Source organism: Mustela putorius, unplaced genomic scaffold (assembly GCF_011764305.1).
Source record: "Mustela putorius furo isolate JIRA1106 unplaced genomic scaffold, ASM1176430v1.1 tig00537340_pilon_pilon_pilon, whole genome shotgun sequence".
Classification (NCBI taxonomy): Eukaryota; Metazoa; Chordata; class Mammalia; order Carnivora; family Mustelidae; genus Mustela; species Mustela putorius.
Genome location: NW_025422462.1, coordinates 68606 through 88907, shown reverse-complemented (window position 1 = coordinate 88907; position 20302 = coordinate 68606). Strand labels below are relative to the sequence as shown.

General features: G+C 45.6%; 1 non-coding gene and 1 pseudogene across 1 annotated transcript; both read left to right on the top strand.

Annotated features, from left to right (window-relative positions):
• The first annotated feature begins 1451 nt into the window (after nucleotides 1-1451).
• LOC123390391 lies at nucleotides 1452-9737 on the top strand (annotated as a pseudogene).
• On the top strand, nucleotides 8187-8314 carry LOC123390393. Its single transcript, XR_006604974.1, has one exon. It is a non-coding gene; the product is annotated as a small nucleolar RNA SNORA11 (small nucleolar RNA).
• Nucleotides 9738-20302: the final 10565 nt, after the last annotated feature.

Below are 20302 nucleotides of genomic sequence, written 5' to 3'. Positions count from 1 at the left end.
CTTGCTATGATTTAGAAGCAATGAGAATTTGGGTACTAGAGCTGGAAGACAAGGAGGAGCTGTGTCTAGCATGAAATAAAGCCCTGTGGATGGGGAAGGGAACCTAGGAGGCAAGAAAGTGACGAACTGATAGAAACTTGGAGGGAGCAACAATTCAGAGAAAGAGAGGAGTCAGGAGAACAGAGGCCTATCTTAAATGTGTGGGAAATGTGTGTGTGTGTGTGTGTGTGTACGAATTATCTATAAAATGAAGGGATTGATGTTTTATTAGCTTACTAAAGGAAAAGGTGACCTCATAAAACAGAAGAGGTATGACGATTTGAATTACTTTTGAGTGTAAGAAAGGCATTGAATTTCTGTAACTGACTGCTGTGCTGAATTTTATTATGGTTTCTATGGTTTTTAGTTGATGGTCTTTGGGTTGTCCAGGTCTGCATTCATATTACTCAATAACTAATGACAATTTTGTCTCATCTTATTTTGTTCTTTTGAATAGACCCAATTACTTATGCAAATTTATTAGGTGATAAAGGTGTCATTTCACATCAGTGGGAAAAAGAGATTCGCACATGGTATAGGGATAAGAAACTGTGATTTTGGAAAATAATTAAGCTGAACACTTACAAAACAGATTTTGGAATAATCAAATATTTAAATGTAGATACAGAAGTCATATAAAGTGCTTGAAAAAATAGGGATTGTAATATAGGAGTGTGGAAAGCATCTTTAAGCATGAAGCAGAGAAAGAGAAACAATCTAAGTGTCCCATATCCGTGTATCCTGGACTGGTTAAATAAATTATGGGCCATCTATACAAGAAAAAATTATTCATCTGTAAGAAAAAAATGTGCACTATGGAAAGCTGTTTAGAATATATAATGGGCGGGGCACCCTGGGTGGCTCAGTGGATTAAAGCCTCTGTCTTTGACTCAGGTCATGATCCCAGAGTCCTGGGATCAAGCCTCCCATCAGGCTCTCTGCCTGGCGGGGAGCCTGCTTCCCCTTCCTCCCTCTCTGCCTACTTGTGATCTGTCAAATAAATAAATAAAATCTTTTAAAAAAAGAATATATAATGGGGAAAAAGCAGGTCACAGAACAGTAGGTGTTGGATACCATTTGTGGGGAGAAAACCCAAATAATTAGTATATGAATCGAAAAAATCTAGAGGGATGTATATATCAAAATGTTGGTAGTGGTTATTTCTGGGAAATAAGATAATGGTGGCCTTTCATTGGTATGTTATATATTTCTGCATTATTTGAATTTTCACAACACATTACCTTTGTAATAAGAAAAAAAGATATAAAAATAAATACATTCAATGAATGAATCGCTTTGAGAGGATGATTTTAGTTGGAAGGTCTGCAGACTGAGTCTGGTACAGTGGCATAAACATGGGCTTTGGCGTCAGACAGCCCTGAGCAGGGCCCCATTGCCCCACCCCCAAGGAAGGAGGGGGGTGGCAGGGGGCTGCGGAAAGGGGCTGGGCTGGGCTGGCTGCAGCTCTAGTCCTGGAGGCTGAGACTTCGAGAGGGATTGCGAGAGGGCAGACTCATCCCGGACTTGCTCGAGGACAAGGTGAGGGGCGTTGAGATTTGGGTTTCCTGGCAGCCAGACAGTGATTTCAGTCCCCTCCAACCTATAGCCAGGCAGGTGGGCAATACTTACTGCACCACTGCAGCTGAGGGAGAGATGACCTGGAGCGGGATGTAGGCAATGAGGACTACATAGGGTAGCAGGCGGTAACGACTGGGAATCAGAGACTAGTGGGGGAGGAGAGGAAACCAAGTTCGTGGGTGGCGGACTGGGAGGGGGAGGGGAATACTGAGGAAAAGTGAATCCAGAGAAGAAAATAGAGAATGCAGAGAAGGGTTTAAGGAGTGCTAGGGAAAGGGGTGCACAGGTAACACGGGAGGATGTAAGGAAGGAGAATAAGCAATTCTGTGAGGTAAAATAGATAATGCGAGGGGGAGCAGGGAGCAAGGCAGAGGGAATACGGGCGATAAGGAATAAGTAGCAGAGAGGGGGGGAAGGGCAGACTGGCTGCAACCGAGGCCCCCTAGGGAGGCGGAAAGGGGCGGGGCCACTTCCGGTCTGGAGCGGGGAGGGCAGTCTAGGAGTTTTTGGAGGGGCTTGGAGAGTGGACGCACTCTGAAAATTAAGGAGGAGGTGAGCTGCGGGGCCCGGCTCTGGATCACAGCCCAGTAGGGATCGGCCCCACCCTTTGGGATCTGGAGAAAACCTGCTGTAGGGACCGGATCATACCGGATCCATCCGGATGGGAAGGAGGGGGCTGAACCCGGTTTGGCTGAGCCCAAGATGGAATCACTGGCTCCATTCTGATTTGAGGGGGGGGGTGTATTAAAGAAGGGGCGGAACCAAGATGCGCTTTGCCACAGGCTTGGAGGGGGCGTGTTGTGAAAAAGGGCGGGAACCGGGGCTGTAGTGTGGATTTGGGGTGGGTGTAAGGAGGGGAGGGGCCAAGACCGCCAGACACTGCGAAGATTTTAGAGGGAGCCATGTAGGGGAGGGGCGGGACTGAATGGTACTGCGGACCTGGAGCAGGGAGTGTGTTGGAAGGGGTGGTGGACTGAGTCCGGGCCCCTGCGCATGCGCACTGTGGATCGCTAAGAAGGGGCGTGTAGAGAAAAGACGGCGTAGAGACGGGGCAGCTACCGAATGCGCATGTGCACGGTGGACATCAAAAGAAAGCTTGTTCTGGGAGAGCGGGCGGGGTGAGGTGGGCCCTGCAGCGAACGCGCATGCGCATTGTTGGCCTGCGGCTGGGTGGGGGGGTTGCACTAGGAAAAGGGGCGGGGTCCTTAGAGCTGCCGCGCTGGCACATCTTCCTGGAGAAGGGGAGGGTGCGGCTGCGGAGAATTGGGATCTAGACGCTTTGGATTATTGAATCTGAGAACGGAGTCATTGGGGCTGGGGGAGGGGTTTGGGATTGGGGCCCTGGGGAAAGTGAGGATCAGCTTCCAGGCAGAACTGGAGAGGACGATCAGGAGCCCCACCTCCACCCCACTTTGACACAGGCCTTCTCTCCTCAGGCTCAGCGCTCGCCAGGCCAACTTGAGACATGTCTGACACAAGCGAGAGAGCTACGGGTCCAACCCGCTTCCAGGTAAGGCTTCTTTCTGTCCTCTACCTTGCTGCTACTTTTCTTCAGCCCCTGTTCCTGCCTTAGTTCCCCTTGGCACCACCCCTCCCATCCTTGTCCTTCTTTACCCACATAACTGCCTGGGGTGCCCTCCCCCCGCCACAGTAGAGGGAGGGAGGAAAGTAGGAAGGAATGAAGGATGGAGAAAAGAAGGAGGGAGGTGCCCTTCTTTTTTGCCATCACCACCTGCTCAGAGGAAGGAGAGGCCTTGTTGGGGTTAGGTGGACAGAGCACACTGTAAGGAGGAGTTAGTATAGGTCAGAGGAGTGAGGCCCTGGAATATTGGAACCATTCGCCTAGTTAGGGGTGGGGAGGTCTGTGAGCTTTCCTGCTTCCTCATGCAGACTGAAGCTTCAGAGAAGGACAGTGGCTTGAAGATACAGACCCTATTGACAGTGACTCAGAACTTGGAGGTCTCAGAGACAACTGAAGACTTCAAAGGCACCAGAGGTCTCAGAAGCCATGAAGGTGTCAAATGCTGCAGGAGTCTCAAAGGCCACAGAAGTCTCAAAGGCCCCAGAGGCTCAGAAGGCAGCTGCCACTCAGGCCTCACCTACCACTAAGCTGACTGATACCCAGGTTCTGGCAGTTGAAAAGAAGAGTCCAGCAGCTGACCCACCAAAGATGCAGAGTGCTGACCCTCAGCCTGTGACAATGCCTGCCACTGAGACCAAAAAGGTCAGCTGTGTGGCTGATACGAAGGTGGTTACAAAGGCCCTGGATACTGAGGCTCCTGCCTCTCAGGCTTTGGCAGATGAACCTAAGCCTGAGGGTGCAGCTGCTCAGGTTCAGGAGAATCAGGATACTCGGCCCAAGGTCAAGGCCAAGAAAGCCAGAAAGGTAAGACCTCTATAATCACCAGTCTTTTCTTTCTGCTTCTTTCAGTTGGTTCATTTGTTCTGCAAACATTTAGAAAGTTCCCTGTGCTGGTTAAGGCTGGTGGGAAGGAACAACAAGAGGCATGTGATGTACTTTCTCTCTGCAGAGTTCACAGACTTATAGAGAATTGAGATAGTCCACGTAGCTGCAATGTGAAAATAAAGCGGTTTATATTTCCATAGTAGCTACCATGTGTTAGACCTTGAGCTAGACGCATTCATATAGATTATTTCATTAAATCCTGAAAGTAATCCAGTTTTATAGAAAAGGAAGCTGAGTCCCAGAGAAGTGGGGTGACTTTTCCAGGGTGGTACAAGCAGAGTCAGTGGTGGACATAGGAAGAGGAGAATCCTTGGGCCCCAGCCTTAGGTTGCTCCAGGCCTGGTAGAGAGATGAAATTCCTGCATGGGAATCAGTGAAAAACAAAGCCAAGACTCAACGTGGCCAGTGTCTAGTTAAGGTGTTACTCTAGGGGTGGGATTAATGGGCCTTCTAGAAGAGATAAGATGAGGGAAAAGGACCACCTGCTCCATTTGACAATATTGAACTTCCTCTCCGTTGATGCAGGTGAAACATCTGAATGGCGAAGACGATGGAAACAGTGATCAGAGTCAAGCTTCTGAAACCGCAGCTGGCCGAAGGGTCTCAAAGGCCCTAATGGCCTCAATGGCCCGCAGGGCTTCAAGGGGCCCCATAGCCTTTTGGGCCCGCAGGGCATCAAGGACTCGGTTGGCTGCTTGGGCCCGGAGAGCTTTGCTCTCCCTGAGGTCACCTAAGGCCCGTAGGGGCAAGGCTCGCCGTCGAGCTGCCAAGCTCCAGTCATCCCAAGAGCCTGAAGCACCACCACCTCGAGATGTGGCCCTTTTGCAGGGGAGGGTAAGAACCCTGTTTTCTCCATTCTGCCTTATTTACTTCATTGCCTGTCTTTTCTGTCTTCTTCTCAAATGTTCTGCAAACATATTTTGATCTTTCTACCTTTTTTTCCCTTTTCCAGGCAAATGATTTGGTGAAGTATCTCTTGGTTAAAGACCAGACAAAGATTCCCATCAAACGCTCAGGTAGAGTCCTGCTAACCCTCCCCCTAAGCTGTGCCCTCCGCTGCCCTCTTTCCCATGTGCTGAGGACATTCCTTGCCCTTATGCTCCTACCTTTGTACTCCCAGAGTTCTCTAATTTGGTAGTGCTAGCATCTCTGTTCATTACTTTCAGAACCTGTTTTGTGCCACCCACAGCAGGGTTTGCAGAGGGTCTTTAGCTTGGATTTGGGGCCACCTGGCTTCCCTTGAGCTCAGGTGCTTGCAACACTCTCCCCTTGCAGACATGCTGAAGGACATCATCAAAGAATACACTGATGTGTACCCTGAAATCATTGAACGAGCAGGCTATTCCTTGGAGAAGGTGAAGGGGCAGCCATGGGGGATGGATGCAGTGGGGAAGCATCGAACTGACCAAGTGTACATGTCTGTTCTGGGGTGGGACCACAGAGACTCACTAATTCAGCCCTATCACTGTGTGAATAGATAGACAGGAAGGGGCCTCCCCATAACCAGAGTGCCTAAGGAGGGACATAGACTAGTCCAGGGTCACATAGCAAGTCTCCTAAAAGCACAGCTAGGACCCAAGCCACCCGACTTAGTCCTGCTTTTGTCTGCTGCTGGAGATGTCCTATAATGCATTTTACATGCTCTCGTCTTCTTTCATTCCCCATTCTCTGTCTCCTTAGATTTCCACAAATCACAGAGATGATGCTGAGAACAACAGTAGATTTCTTACCTGTTTGCTGTGAGCCAACCACTTAGGTTTATCTACATTATCTCACTTACCAACCTCCCCTCCCACAACACACACTCACAACCACACCTGCATCCACACCCATACACACCTAAGTACATGGGAGCTGTGGGATGCTCAGGAAGCTGAATTTGTGATCTTAACAAGCTGTTTTCCCCATCCTAGGTGTTTGGGATTCAGTTGAAGGAAATCGATAAGAATGACCACTTGTACATTCTTCTCAGCACCTTAGAGCCCACTGATGCAGGCATACTGGGAACGTAAGCTGGGAAAGAGCTGGGGTGGGAGACTCTGCTTTTGTCTATGGCACTACCCCATTCCTGTCATCTCTCCCCATGGTCCCTTGGAGAGGTAGGAAGACAGGACTTAAAAAGCCCCTGTTCCAGTTCTGTCACATAGTTGGAGCCCTGCACATGCTAATAGTGCTTTATTATGATTGACTGAAGGGTATAGCATCTTGGAGCAGTGCATTCTTCCTGTTTTCTGTTTCTTCAGAAACTTCCCAGGAAAGCAGACATGTATTGCATGTCTCTTTCTACTGGCTTTGGTAGAATGCTTCTCAAGGAAGGGCTCCCTGGTGTGGGTGAATCATGATGCTTGAAGGACAGCAGAATCACTGGGGCTTTGTCTAGAATTCTCTTGGGGTAGAGGGGTCTAGCAGAGAAAGAAGGGACTCACATTGGCTGGGTCCCTGGGTTGTCCTAGGTTGACAGGCATCCTTCCAACCTCTTGGCAACCTGGGGTGGAGGATTGGATTTTCCCATTCTACTCTATAGGAGACAGAGACTCAAGAGTCTAAGTGCTTTGCTCAGGGTCACATAGAGCTTGAAGCATAGACTAGGCAGAATTCTGTCATGTCTCAGGAATCTGGGAAAGGATAGCCTAGTGATCTGGCTGGTGTGTTTTTTGAAGATGGCTGCTGGACATAAACCTTTTCTCTACTCTGTTATTTCCCTAGGACTAAGGATTCACCAAAGCTAGGTCTCCTCATGGTGCTTCTTAGCATCATCTTTATGAATGGAAATCGGTCCAGTGAGGGTGAGTGGGTAGGCATGCAGCTGAATGGGTGGCCACAGTTGGAAGTCTACATGCTCATTTTCTGTCCCTGTCCTCCTCTTGCCTCCTCTTGCAGCTGTCATCTGGGAGGTGCTGCGCAGCTGGGGCTGCGCCCTGGTATGATTGGGCTCTCTCAGTGCTTGCTGTCCGTGTTGTCATTTGGAAAAGAAAGGATGGTTCCAGGATTGCATCAGTCCTGGTGGTCTGGTGGAATGGGTGGGGGTGCTGGTAAAGGGTCCAGGGTTTCCAACCTAGTTGGATGGGGAAATGGTCCCAAACTTTTCCCCCCTGTCTCAACATCTCTTGGGCTTCTATGGAGTTTTTCCTCTTGTGCTGGTAACTTCTTTTTCCATGTTGAAAATGTGTCTGTATACATCTGGGAAGTGATTGATTTGAATATGATTGATTGATTGACTGATAAATTGATGGATTTTTCTTTTTCTCTGCTGTCAGGATACATCACTCACTTTTTGGGGATGTGAAGAAGCTTATTACTGATGAGTTTGTGAAGCAGAAGTAAGTATGTGTCATGATGGTGTATTCCATGTGTTTTGCTTATTTCAGAACTGAGTAATTAACCTATGGGTGTGTGTGTGTGTGTGTGTGTGTGTGCGCGTGCGCAGGTGGTAGGTAGCTTATTCCTGACGTAGTGAGAGGGAACAGGAGGGCACATTTCCTGACCTACATGTACTTTCACATACGCTTTTGGGGGCAGTTTTTTTCAAGGTAGGGATTGTCATCACCAGTGTCGTCCATATTAGTAAACTGAGGTTCAGAGCAGTGAAGTAATTTGCTCAAGTAAATAGCTACATAGGTAGCAAATGGGAGAGTTATATTTAGATCCTGGCCCCAATGCCTAGGATTTTTTTTTACCATGCCAACCAGGGTTTTATAGAAATTAATCTCCATAAAGAAACGTTGTAGAGTGACAGATTTAGGCAGCCAGGTACTGTACTGGGGACTTGACTTGTGTATCTCATTTCATTTTTGTAACTACGGCGCAGAATAGATACTGCCATCCCATCCCCACTTTTAGTTGAGGGACCTGGGTCTCAGAGAGTGGAAGTATGATTATGGCCCTGGCTGGTAAGGGTCCAATTTGGTCATGGAGGCCTCCTGACTTTCTGGTCAGGGCCTACCGTACCCTTTATCCTTAGCACATGCCACACACTCCCATGCATGCAGTCAGAAATATGCACAAAGTACGCTACTCTTGGTGGACTATTTCTTCCCTTTACAGTCATTTTCTATGGTAGATTGTCGCAGGGCTCACCAGGTCATGGACACTCCCCAGTGGTAGGGTGTGCTCAGAGCTGGGGACCTAAACAAATGGCTCTTCTGTTTATAACACCCAAAAAGAATCTGGGTTCATTGTGACAAGGGGCACAAAACTTGTAGCCTTCTTATGAACATGTAGCCTACACATGTCCCACCCCGCACCTCCAGATGGCTTCTGGACAAGACCAATGGGACAGGGCTCAATATTGGAAGAAAAGCTATAGTACTTAGTGGGAGAGGTTGCCACTTAGAACCTATCCAGTCCATACATGGGTGGGCTATGGTTGTCTTAGACACAAAGGCTTTTAACTTCTCTTTTCAAGGTACTTGGACTATGCCAGAGTCCCTAATAGCAATCCGCCTGAGTATGAGTTCTTCTGGGGCCTGCGCTCCTACTATGAGACCAGCAAGATGAAAGTCCTCAAGTTTGCCTGCAAGGTAATTGGATAGCTTCCCAAGCTTGGTATAGCAAGAGTATAGGGTGCTGCTGCCTAGGGCAGGCTGTGCATAGAGCCACTTGCGGCTCACATGTGAACATTCTGAAGCCTCTGCTTCTGGGCCAAATGTTTAGCTGATTGTACAACTAGCACATCCATTCCCTAGACCAGATTAGAACAATCGGGCTCAGAGAGGTTGTTAGTAAACATGTCCAAGGTCCCAGAGCTAATAAGTATCAGAACAGGGATGGAATAAAGTACATAACTATTAGTAGTATTTATTATATTATTACTGTTGTGTAGAGCATGAAGCATGGTGCCTGGCATACAGTTAGGTGCTCAGTTCTTGGATTCTGATCCTTCTGATGGTGGTTATTTCTGTTTTAGGTACAAAAGAAGGATCCCAAAGAATGGGCAGCTCAGTACTACCGAGAGGCAATGGAAGCAGATATGAAGGCTGCTGCTGAGGCTGCAGCTGAAGCCAAGGCGAGAGCTGAGATCAGAGCTCGAATGGGCATTGGGCTTGGCTCTGAAAATGCTGCTGGGCCCTGCAACTGGGACGAAGCTGATATTGGACCCTGGGCCAAAGCCCGGATCCAGGCAGGAGCTGAAGCTAAAGCCAAAGGCCAAGAGAGTGGTGGTGCTAGCTCTGGGGCTAGTGCCAGTACTAGTGCCAGTGGTGGCTTCAGTGCCAGTGCCAGCCTGACCGCCACTCTCACGTTTGGGCTTTTTGCGGGCCTCAGTGGAGCAGGTGCCAGCACAAGTGGCAGCTCTGGTGCCTGTGGTTTCTCCTATAAGTGAGATTTCAGGTATCTACTTAGACTGGGTTGGGACAGCTGGGGCTTATAGGGTTGGGGTAAGGAACTGGCTGGTTATAGGAAGGCCAAGGTTGCAGGACCATATGGAGCATGTGGGAAAACCCCACTCTTGGCATTTTGTTCCTTCCCTTTCGGTGACTCTCAGTTGACTTTTTACATTTCTTTTACTTGTGTTTTCAGATATTCCTAATCCCAGCAGTTTATCTCTTCAAGCCAGGGTGCATCCTCAGAAGCCTACTCAACACAGCACCTCTAGGCAGCCACTATCCATCAATTGAAATTGATATTCTACATTAAATCTATTTGCCATTTCTGAGTTTATTGCTCTTTTTTTTGGTGGGCTGTCATATTTTGGTATCACATTTAAAAATAAATCTGTGTTTACTAGATTCAGGGGAGCAACATTAGCATCTTTCTGGGATAGCTTGGTCCACATCTCTAGTCTGCAATGTAGGCAGCATTGCAGTAGGGTGGGGAGTCATGAAGATTCTAAGCACAGAGGACACACTTTGAAGAGCCCTGAGGGGGGCAAATCAAGCAGAAACAGACATGTTGTCCAGAAACTGGACATCAAATACAGACTTCAGTTTTGAGAAATTTTGATGAGAATGGGAGGAGAGAGAGGTAGCTAATGGGAGATACAGGAACAAAAGATGATTTTCTTGGGAAAGGAGAGAAATGCTTTAGCAGGCAGAAGCCAATAAAAAGGGAGATGTCAAAGACTAAATCAGGTAGCCTTGAGGAGGTGGGAGGGTAAGGCCTGGGAGAAGGGACTATCCAGAAAGGATTTGGAAAGGGGACTGCGGAAAGATGTCAAGCAGAGGGGATGCTCCAATATAGGATGGAGCTCTTGATTTTTGGGAGACCTTTCCCCCATAGTAAGGTGCCAGCAATCTTGGAATCAAGAAGATGAATTAATTTATCCCAAGAATTTGGTTCTGAAATAAGGTAATTAGATTGAGGGCACTGAGTATGTGGGTCTGCATCTTCATTACTGTGTGCATAGTATCTGACCTAGTAGATACACAGAATAGTGGAAGAGATAGATCATGGGACCCAGGCAGGCTTGGGGAGGCAGATGAGGAAATTGTGTGATGAATTGGGAGACTAGGAGTTTATGGGCAGGAGTCTCAGTGAAGTCTGAACAGGGCAGAATGTTAAGTAAATATACCAAGTACCTGCTGTATGTCTGGCAGTGTTCTAGGGATCTGGGAAGGAGTGTTGAGAAAACTGGAAAGATGATCTGGGGGGACTAGTCATATGGTCAAACAGTGGGACAATTGTATTTAAGAAGGACTGAGTGGAGAGAACTCTGAGTGGTGTAAGGTCCAAGGACTGGGTGTGTAAAGGGGAGAGAAGATGGCATTTTCTGGAGATGAAGGGTCAATAGCCTGGGGTGCCAAGGTGTTTGGTTGGGTTATCCATGTGGACAGTGAAATCACCAAGGATGGTGGTAGGAGTTGGGTAGAGAGGAACATTTGGAACCAGATGCCAAAGTATACTTGTGTGGTTGAAGGTGTCCTCTCAGCTACACTGCCCACTAAGACATAGGGCCTGCAGGTGATCAGAGATTGACCTTCACCCTATTTTGGGGAGTGTTCCCCTGGACCTTTTTCTCCAGGAAGCCCCCAGCATCTAATCCTCCAATACCAGACCCCTAATCACTGGGAAAGAATCTTATGGGGGACCTAGAAATAGCTGCCTCTTACCTCCTATAGACTAGGCAATTAAAGATCTAAAAAAAAAAAAAAACCCAAACAAAACAAAAACCTCACCACTTCCATTTAGAGCAAGGCAGCTCCTTGCCTATGGCCATGAATCCAGACTTGCTTTTGTACTTGAGGTGTTCTTCACAGAAAGCAGAGGTTCTTCCATTGAGTTCATAGACCCTGGTTTCCTTGGGAGCTGGGTAGTACCTGGAAGAGGTAGACAAAGTCAGGGACAGCTTAGGCTTAGGAAGAACTCTAGTGGATGGATATTGTGTCCAGGGCCCCCCCTCAGATTCTCAGGTAATGTCCATTTGAAAATGGAATGGGGCAGTGATGGGAGCTGGTAAGTAACTTGGGGATTATAATTCGAATAATTAAGTTAATAGTGCTTGATAGAGATAAGGGTATATCATAGTCACGGGAGAACTTCACTCTTTCCACTTCTTTCTGAGATCACTGGGGCTTGCAGGGCTCTCCATCTCTTCTCCCTTAATGCAAGGCCTAGAATTTGAGAGGACAAGAGGTTGGCTTATTCCTTCCCAAATGTAAGGACTGAAGGCATGTAGGGCAGGGGGGAAGAGATGAAGTCTGGTTCCAGGCAAGTGGGTAGTGACCAGAGCAGGGAAGAGGAAATGGAGATAGACTCCAGTTCATATTTTTGCCAGTTGTCAGCTTGGAGGCCATTACTGCAATGAATGAATTCCCACAATTTTCATTCTTTGTTTCAGTACATATTAAATTCCAAATAAGTCTGGATTATATTGTATGTCTTCCCCTTGGCTAAGAGATGGAAGACCTCCTAGAGCAGTTTCTCTACCTGTTTTTCATTATCACTCCTTAAGAAGGGTTTTTAGACATTTTTGTCCTAATTGCTATTGCATGAATAGCAATTCATTAAATTTTGATACCACATATATTGTATATATATTTAATAATTTTATACTTGTGCTTTATACATAAAATATTTTTTTATTAAATACAGGATTAGTGGTGACTAAAATGTGTAAGTTAAAAGTTTAAAAATTATAAAAGCTATTAACATTTAACTTTATAGCTATTTGACGAACAACTCTTGTTGTTTTAAATATTTTAAAATATTTTTTTAAAAGATTTTTATTTATTTGTCAGAGAGAACCAGAGAGAGCATGCACAAGCTGGGGGAGCAGCAGGCAGAGGGAGAGGGAGAAAGAGGCTCCCCACTGAGCAGAGAGCCTGATGTATTCAATCCTAGGACCCTGGGATCATGACCTGAGCCTAAGGCAGACTCTTAACAGAATGAACCACTTAGTCATATGTATTTGCTGAAAACTTTAAATACAATTTATTTACATTATAATGTAATTTACATGGTAACATATCAAATTACGTATAAAAATTAGCCATTTATTTTAAGTAGGCTCCACACCCAATGTGAGGTTTGAATTCATGACCTTGAGATCAAGAGTCACACGTTCTACCAACCGAGCCAGCCAGGTACCCCTGAATATTAGCCATTTTTATTTTTATTTTTATTTTTTCAGCCATTTTTACAACAGATATGATAGCAGTGTTATACATTTTTTTAAAAAGAACAACTTATTTTTCTAGCAAAAGTAAAACAGTTGGAAATTTATAACTATTTTTAGTGAACTTAATTTTTTAGTGTTGCTTGATACGAGAAAATAAGTAGCTGCTCGATATTCACTCGGGTATTAACAGTTTTTCTTTTCACTACCTGACGTAATTAATGATGGTTTGAATAACTTTTGTAGAATTAAACAGAAACTATTTTAATTTAATTCTCAAAGCCCATATAACATAAGGGCACTGAAGATCAAAGGCAGTCAATGGCAGCCAACAGGCACTCACAGACCACTTCTCATTATATGACTGCATAGAAGCAATGGATTCAAAGTCCTCCAGTCACAGCCATCTATTCCCTGAGATTTTGTAACACTAACCTTGCATACCTTTTTGTGTATCTTCCATGACTTCAGCATTGCTGCTCGTGTGATAGCCAAGAAAATCCAGTAAGAGAAATTTAAAACTGAGGAATAAGATTTTTATCCGATAGGCTTGAGCCTTAGAGGACCACAAACTATTACAATAGTTGATTATTGTTGCCTCCCCAAGAGCCAATTTTCACCCCCTTGGGGGTGATTACTTGCCACCCCTCCACCTCCACCCCCACATTGAAAATGCAAGCCCTAGAGTAATATTTCCTTTGGAATGAATAAAGCAAGGTGGAATGAATTCTGGGTACCCGGGAAAGGGGGGTTGGGGGTGGGGAGAGAGAGAAAACAAGAAACATTTACTAGAGATCAAGCATTTGTGAGAACAAAATGGATAGCAAACTTTTCCCCAAACTTACACTCTCAAAAATGCCTTTATTCAACATAATGCTACTAAATCATGTATAAACACTCACCCCTTCTCCAAAAGGAGATTACCACAAATCTTGTCACCCACTATCTGTAGCTCCAAGTCTGGTAATCTTGGATGATATCCTTTCCTATTCTAGTTACCTTGCAACACTTTCTAGATATGCTACAAGCTATGAACTAAATTGTAGGTTGAGCCACCATGCACACACTATGTTCTACAATGGGGCAAAGATGAAGAGGATGGAAATAAATTACACAGAGAGAGAGCAAAAAAGGAAATAAAGAGGATGGTTATAGTCTTTGTTACTGAAACTAGCCTAATTTCAGTACTCTCTAAGTATTTTATTGCATTATTGTTATTGCTATCAGTTCTCTAGTCTTGTTCCTTCCCAGTCTTGGACCATCTGACCAGAGTGTTAGCTGGTATTGATTGTGTGCCTGGCCAGGTCACTTTGTGGATAAAGAGATCAACCAGATGCATGGCTCCGAGTTTTGACGCCGTCACATTCTTCCCTTCCTCCTCCTCCTCCTTCTCCTTCTCCCCCTCCCCCTCCTCTTCCTCCTCTTCCTTCTTCTTCTGATAAGAACAATTTATTTATAATCTTATAGTTTTAAAATCTTGTACTATTTAGTTTTATTATGAAATATGGATTAGCATTATTTGACAAAAAGAGGTTTTAATTGACAAGGCCCTCTGTTTAGAGTGCTGGTATGTGACCGTTACATGCTATGTGCCAAATGTCTTTCTTGCTCCTCACTTTAATGGTCCTATGAGCCATCAAGAGTGTTCACATAATTTGTCTACATTTCCTTGTAATTTATGCCATCATTTCAAGGAGGAAACCCAATGCAAGAGAAACATGGCACACATTTTTAATTAATGAATCCCGTCTAATGTCTTTAAAGCATTTCATTTACAAAATCAGCTTTTATTAAGATGTCAATAGATCTATTTGATGTTAAATGCAAAATTGGGTCTATCAAATATGAGGATTTCAAGTATAATCCATAATTTTAAGTGTCTTTTTTCCCCAGATTTATTCTTAAGCAGTTTTTTTTTTTAATTGTGTTATGTTAGTCACCATACGATACATCATTTTGTCTTCTAAGAGGATTTCTCTTCCTTACTTCCCATCAGGGTCATGCCTGAGTGGAGCAATTAACACTACAGCTGTCAACTTCCACCTAGTTCCTCCTTAATCAGCAGCGGCACCTGCAAACCACATGCTTCTGGATTTTTTCTTCTTCAGTAAACTGGTTATTGGGAACTACCCACAAAGATCTAGGTCTGAACTGACAGAGAGCAAGCAGTGTGGCAGGAGTAGGTGTTATGGGAGTGCGAACCTCCTGTAACTCATTTGTTCTTTCAGGACCTTCTCCAGACTGGTTGGTTTGTTTGTTTGTTTGTTTGTTTTAAAGATTTTATTTATTTGACAGAAAGAGATCACAAGTAGGCAGAGAGGCAGGCAGAGAGAGAGAGAGAGGAAGGGAAGCAGACTTTCTGCTGAGCAGCTCAATCCCAAGACCCTGAGATCATGACCTGAGCCAAAGGCAGAGGCTTTAACCCACTGAGCCACTCAGATGCTCCTCCAGACTGGTTTTGTTTACACCACTGTCCTTTGCTGATGGAGTGTTGTTATTGCCTGCCCCACTTTTTGGCTTGGTGAATCAGATGGCACCACGCCCAAGATGGGCAGCTCAGTTTGCATTGTCACTTGGGATCCCAAGGTTAGGTATTCAAGCTCTACCAGGATCAGTAATTTAACTTTGCTAAATTAGTCATCAGGTGCTAGGAGTTGTTTCTTAAAAGGAGTGTATTAAGATGTAGTGAAAAGAAGGGCCATCTGTACCCCAATGTTTATAAGCAGCAATGGCCACGGTCACCAAACTGTGGAAAGAACCAAGATGTCTTTCAACAGACGAATGGATAAGGAAGATGTGGTCCATATACACTTTGGAGTATTATGCCTCCATCAGAAAGGATGAATACCCAACTTTTGTAGCAATATAGACGGGACTGGAAGAGATTATGCTGAGTGAAATAAGTCAGAGAGAGTCAATTATCATGTGGTTTCACTTATTTGTGGAGCATAACAAATAGCATGGAGGACAAGGGGAGATGGAGAGGAGAAGGGAGTTGAGGGAAATTGGAAGGGGAGGTGAACCATGAGAGACTATGGACTTTGAAAAACAATCTGAGGGCTTTGAAGGGGCGGGGGGGGGTGGGAGGTCGGGGTGCCAGGTGGTGGGTATTAGAGAGGGCACGGATTGCATGGAGCACTGAGTGTGGTGCAAAAACAATGAATACTGTTATGCTAAAAATAAATTTAAAAAATTAAATTAAATTTTTAAAAAAGGAGAGTATTATTTGACAAAGTGCATGACTTTTGCTTCAAAACTCTAGAGGCTTGAGCTTTGATTTTCCAGTTGGGGTTTGTCGGAGGCTCCATATAGCATCCCAATCTGTCACAGACACCCACTCAACTCACTCAGACATTTACTTGTTTATTAAACAAACATGCATTAGAGACTACAGTATTCATGGGTCTCAGAGCGTCCCATTTTCAACACACAACCAATCCAATGAGGGAAAAAATGACAGCACCAAGAGAAACCGTGAAGAACTATGAGTCCAAATGAGCAAGTGATTCACTCTTCTTTTGCAAAGGCATGTTATTATTAGTCACAGATGGTGTGTGGTGAACATCAGCACAACTGCATAGACATAAGCATACATGTTTAAATATAGGTATTATGTACACATGTCCTGATTATGGATTATGAGTCAGCAGTCAGTGTTCTCTGGTGGAAGGAGCCCTTGACTGGGAGGTAGGCAACAGGGGTTAAACTGTTCTAGCTTCCTTACATGGTCCCTATGTGACCTAAGACACATCCCTTCTTCTCTCTCGGCTTGGATCTCCTACCTGTAAGGTGTAAACAACATTAGCTCACACAGCCTGGTCCTGTGAGCATCACATTGAATAGTGGATGAGAAGCACCTAGATGTCCACATTGGGTGACATCTTCTATGATTAATTATTAGTGACACTCAGTGGGAAGTGTTTTTGTAAGCTGCATTGTGCACTGTGCACATAAGTATGAAGGTTGGTGCCAGGCATTTACCTGTACACGCACACATTTATGTGCAAGGGCAGTATGCATTGTGGAGATGGCCATGTGTCCAAACTGGGTATTGAGCTGTGTGGGCAAAGCCATAGCTGGCCCCAATCAAGAGACCCCTGGCAACAGGTGGTGCCATAGGGAAAGGGTGATGCCACCAGTACCCTCTATTCTGCTCTGAGGAGTAAGAGGGGTGGGAGTCAAAGGTCTGAGTCCCCCTTAAGGGGAGCCTGCCAGTCTGAAGGTAAGAGAAAGGGAGCCATGAGGACCAGGCCTTCCAGTGCAGTGCCTTGCTTAGGACACTACCACTTCTGCAGTGGGGGATGATTAGGGGCAGTCAGGAAAGTCTGGTTTTCAATCCTAGCTCTTTTTTACTGGTTATATGACCTGGGGATGCTCTTTTCTCCTCCTTGGGCCTCAGCCTCAGGTTTCAATAAACCGTTAATGGTAATGCCTACCCCACAGAGCTGTTGTGAAGATTGAGTGAGGCCACACTTGTGGAAGCAGATGGTGCTGTGACTGTGCACATTTGCCCAATAAAAGAGAGTGCTCCCTTCTTCCTGCACCCCATTTCCCATTTGTTCTACCCAAAGCCATCCTCCCAGCAAGAACAATACCTGTGTTAACAAGCCCAGGCACAGGGACAACACTAAGGAAAATTTGTGCCTTATTTTATTTTATAACCGTAATGTGCAGGTTACTATGCTTGGCTGGAAAAAAGAAATTCATGCCATAGTCAGAGATGGGCCAGAACTGGGAAAGATGGAACACAAGGCACAGTGACTGGTCTGGGAAGGCAGAAGAGGACAGGGGAAGGCTTCCTAGACCAAACCATGCAGGAGCTGGGCCATAGAAGGGGGTAAGGGAGAGAGGGCAAGAAAAGAGTAGTAACTGGTTGGTGACAAGTACTGACAGTGGGACGGCCTGAAGTGGGAGTGGGGACTGTGACATCAGCCCTGAGTAAGAGAAAAAATAGATTCAAGAATGGGGCATATCAGGGCAGCTGTCAGGGCATGTGATGGTCACTAGCTGACAGAGGAGGGCATCCTAGGTGGCGGAAACTGCACAAGAAAGGGCACAGAATTGTGAGAGACAGAGGAGGGAAACCAGTCAGGCAGGGGTGAGGAGTGCTCACTGTAATGGGGCTGGAGGAGCAGCCAGACCTGGGCAACCTGAAGTGCCAATACCAAGCTAAACAGAGGTGCTGTTAGCACATGGGAACCTTTCAAGGATAGATCAAGATAGAGCGACTGATTAGGTGGAAAAGCAGGTGTGACCAGAACCTGATTTTACCCTGTTACTGAGTCCTCCCATACTTAGGCAGTGGCTGTACCACCCACCCACAGCCTACCTGGGCCAGCTCAGCCAATGCCTTGTGGTGCATGTTGTCCTTCCTACCTGCTTGCTCTGAGCTGAGAGGCCAGAGTCACCTCTGACGTGAACTCTGAAGTTGATCTCACTCTTACCATGCTGGCATAAGTTGATGGAGTCCGTGTAACTTGGGTGTTCCTAATATACTAGACTTTGTGGCACTGGATGTGACCCTGCACTCAGTTCACCACGTAATGTGAGCTCACATAGAAGATCTTGATGTAGAACAGATTACTGGGCCTCCCCAATCAGGAACAAAGGTAGCTCAGGAGATAATGGTACTGGGCTCTCTTCATTATTTCCATTTGCTCCTCTTGAACCCTATCTATCCTATTTTGTGCCCTAGGATAATGACTTTTCTTGATTGATCCTTCCGGCTCCCTTGTTCTGCAAACAAGACACATTGGCATGAGATGGAGGAAGATCCGAGAATTTAAGTATTTATTCTCATGTATTCCTACCCACTGGGTTGTCTCTTGACCTTGTCTGAGTCCCCCCTAACAATGGCCATAAACTCCTGTGGGCAGCCCATGTCCCCATTTATAAAATTCACCTCTTTCTTATAACCTATTCCCTTGATCCTTCAATTTTTTGGAGTGGAAATGACTTTTAGCTGATTAGTCCTTGGGTATCTGGCCATCCCTTGTACGTTCGCTTAACTCTACCCACCTCTGAATTATGTCTTCACTAATTTATCCTCAGTTACCACTGAGTGTGCCATCTGTTTTTTTTTTAATAGCATTCTGATTGACACAGAGAGAATGTGAATGAAAATGGAAAGTATGAATGTGTGAGTAAAGGATGGAGTGGATGAATGTAACATGAATAAATGATAAATGAATCAGTAAGTAAGTGTGTATGAGGGAATGACAGAATAGGTTGATCTATAACCTTTGATATTTATACCACTAAGGGTAGCAGAAGCCACAACTAATTTCCTCAAATGACCACTGAGAATGCAAGGGCAATGGGAAAACAGTGTGAAGTGCAGGCTGCCCTTGAGGATACCATTTCAGGCTCTCTAGGCCAGAGAACTGTCCTGGCTGCCAGCCTTGTTTTGAACATTACATCAAAAACTAATGATGTATTGTATGGTGACTAACATAACACAATAAAAAAAAAATTGGAGCACCTGGGTGGCTCAGTCTAAAACATACAAACAAACAAAAATAATGATGTACCGTATGGTGAAAAACATAAAAAATATAAAAAATTTCATCTACAGATGTTTGAAGTCCAGACTAGCTACATCAGAATCACTATGTGAGCTGTTAGAAATACAGATTCCTGGACCCCACCCTTCTGGATTTTGCTTCAGTAAGATAGGGAGGGGCCCAGGAATCTATGTTCTTAACCCATTTGCAGGTGAAATTGGTATCCAGCCAGATTGGAAAACCACTGAGCTGGCCTACCCACCTCCTCTGGGAGATGAATGGACAGGCGCAGAGAAACCACTCATGCCATGTGACCACCCTCACCAAACTGTTTAGCTTGGAGGCCTTGCCTCATTTGAGCCTACTGACCCAGAGAGGCAGGGTGGTATACATACATAAAGACACACACAGACCTGGGTTCTGAACCCGGCTTTGACCTTTTCCTAAGGTGGGACCTCAGGCAAATGACTCCACTGCTCCGCTTCACTATTCCCACCAGTACAATGGGGAGATGCCATCCACAGCCCAGGACCATTGTGAGAATTTGAGAAAATGCCTTCCTTCAAATCACTGGTGCAGAGTCTCATGAAGATGTGATGATAACTGTAATTGTTAGCGTTATTGAGCACATACTAAGAACCAAGTATGGTTCCAAGTGCTTTACGTAAATGGTCTCATTTAATCCCCACAAACGCTGTCTATGAAATAAGAGTTATTATAATTCCCATGCTACAGATGAGGAGACTGAGGCTTAGAGAGTGTGAATAACTTGTCTAGGGGCCCACAGGGAGCATCTGAGTCCTTGCAGCCTGCACTCTTAAGCCCTAAGCTATAAATGGCAGCTCCCTCCCCCTTCTCCTTAAAGGTTAAAGCAGAGGGTAGAGCCAATCCTGTGGGGAAAAAACAGAACAAAGACCTCTGAAAGGAAGGAAGCCAAGGGAATGTATGTAAGCAGAAGTCTCAGAGAGTATGGGGGCTCAGTTTGCCCCTAAGCTTCCTGACAGCTGTAGCAGGAAGAAGGGGGGGCGGACGCAGAATTCCCAAGGTTCCATTTTCTGGAAAAAGGGAGGCACAGGGACATGTCTAAATGGACATTTGTCTTGGGCTGGAATTCCAGAAGAGCTGATCTTGTGGCCTGCTCGGCAAACATCCGGGACCAGAAAA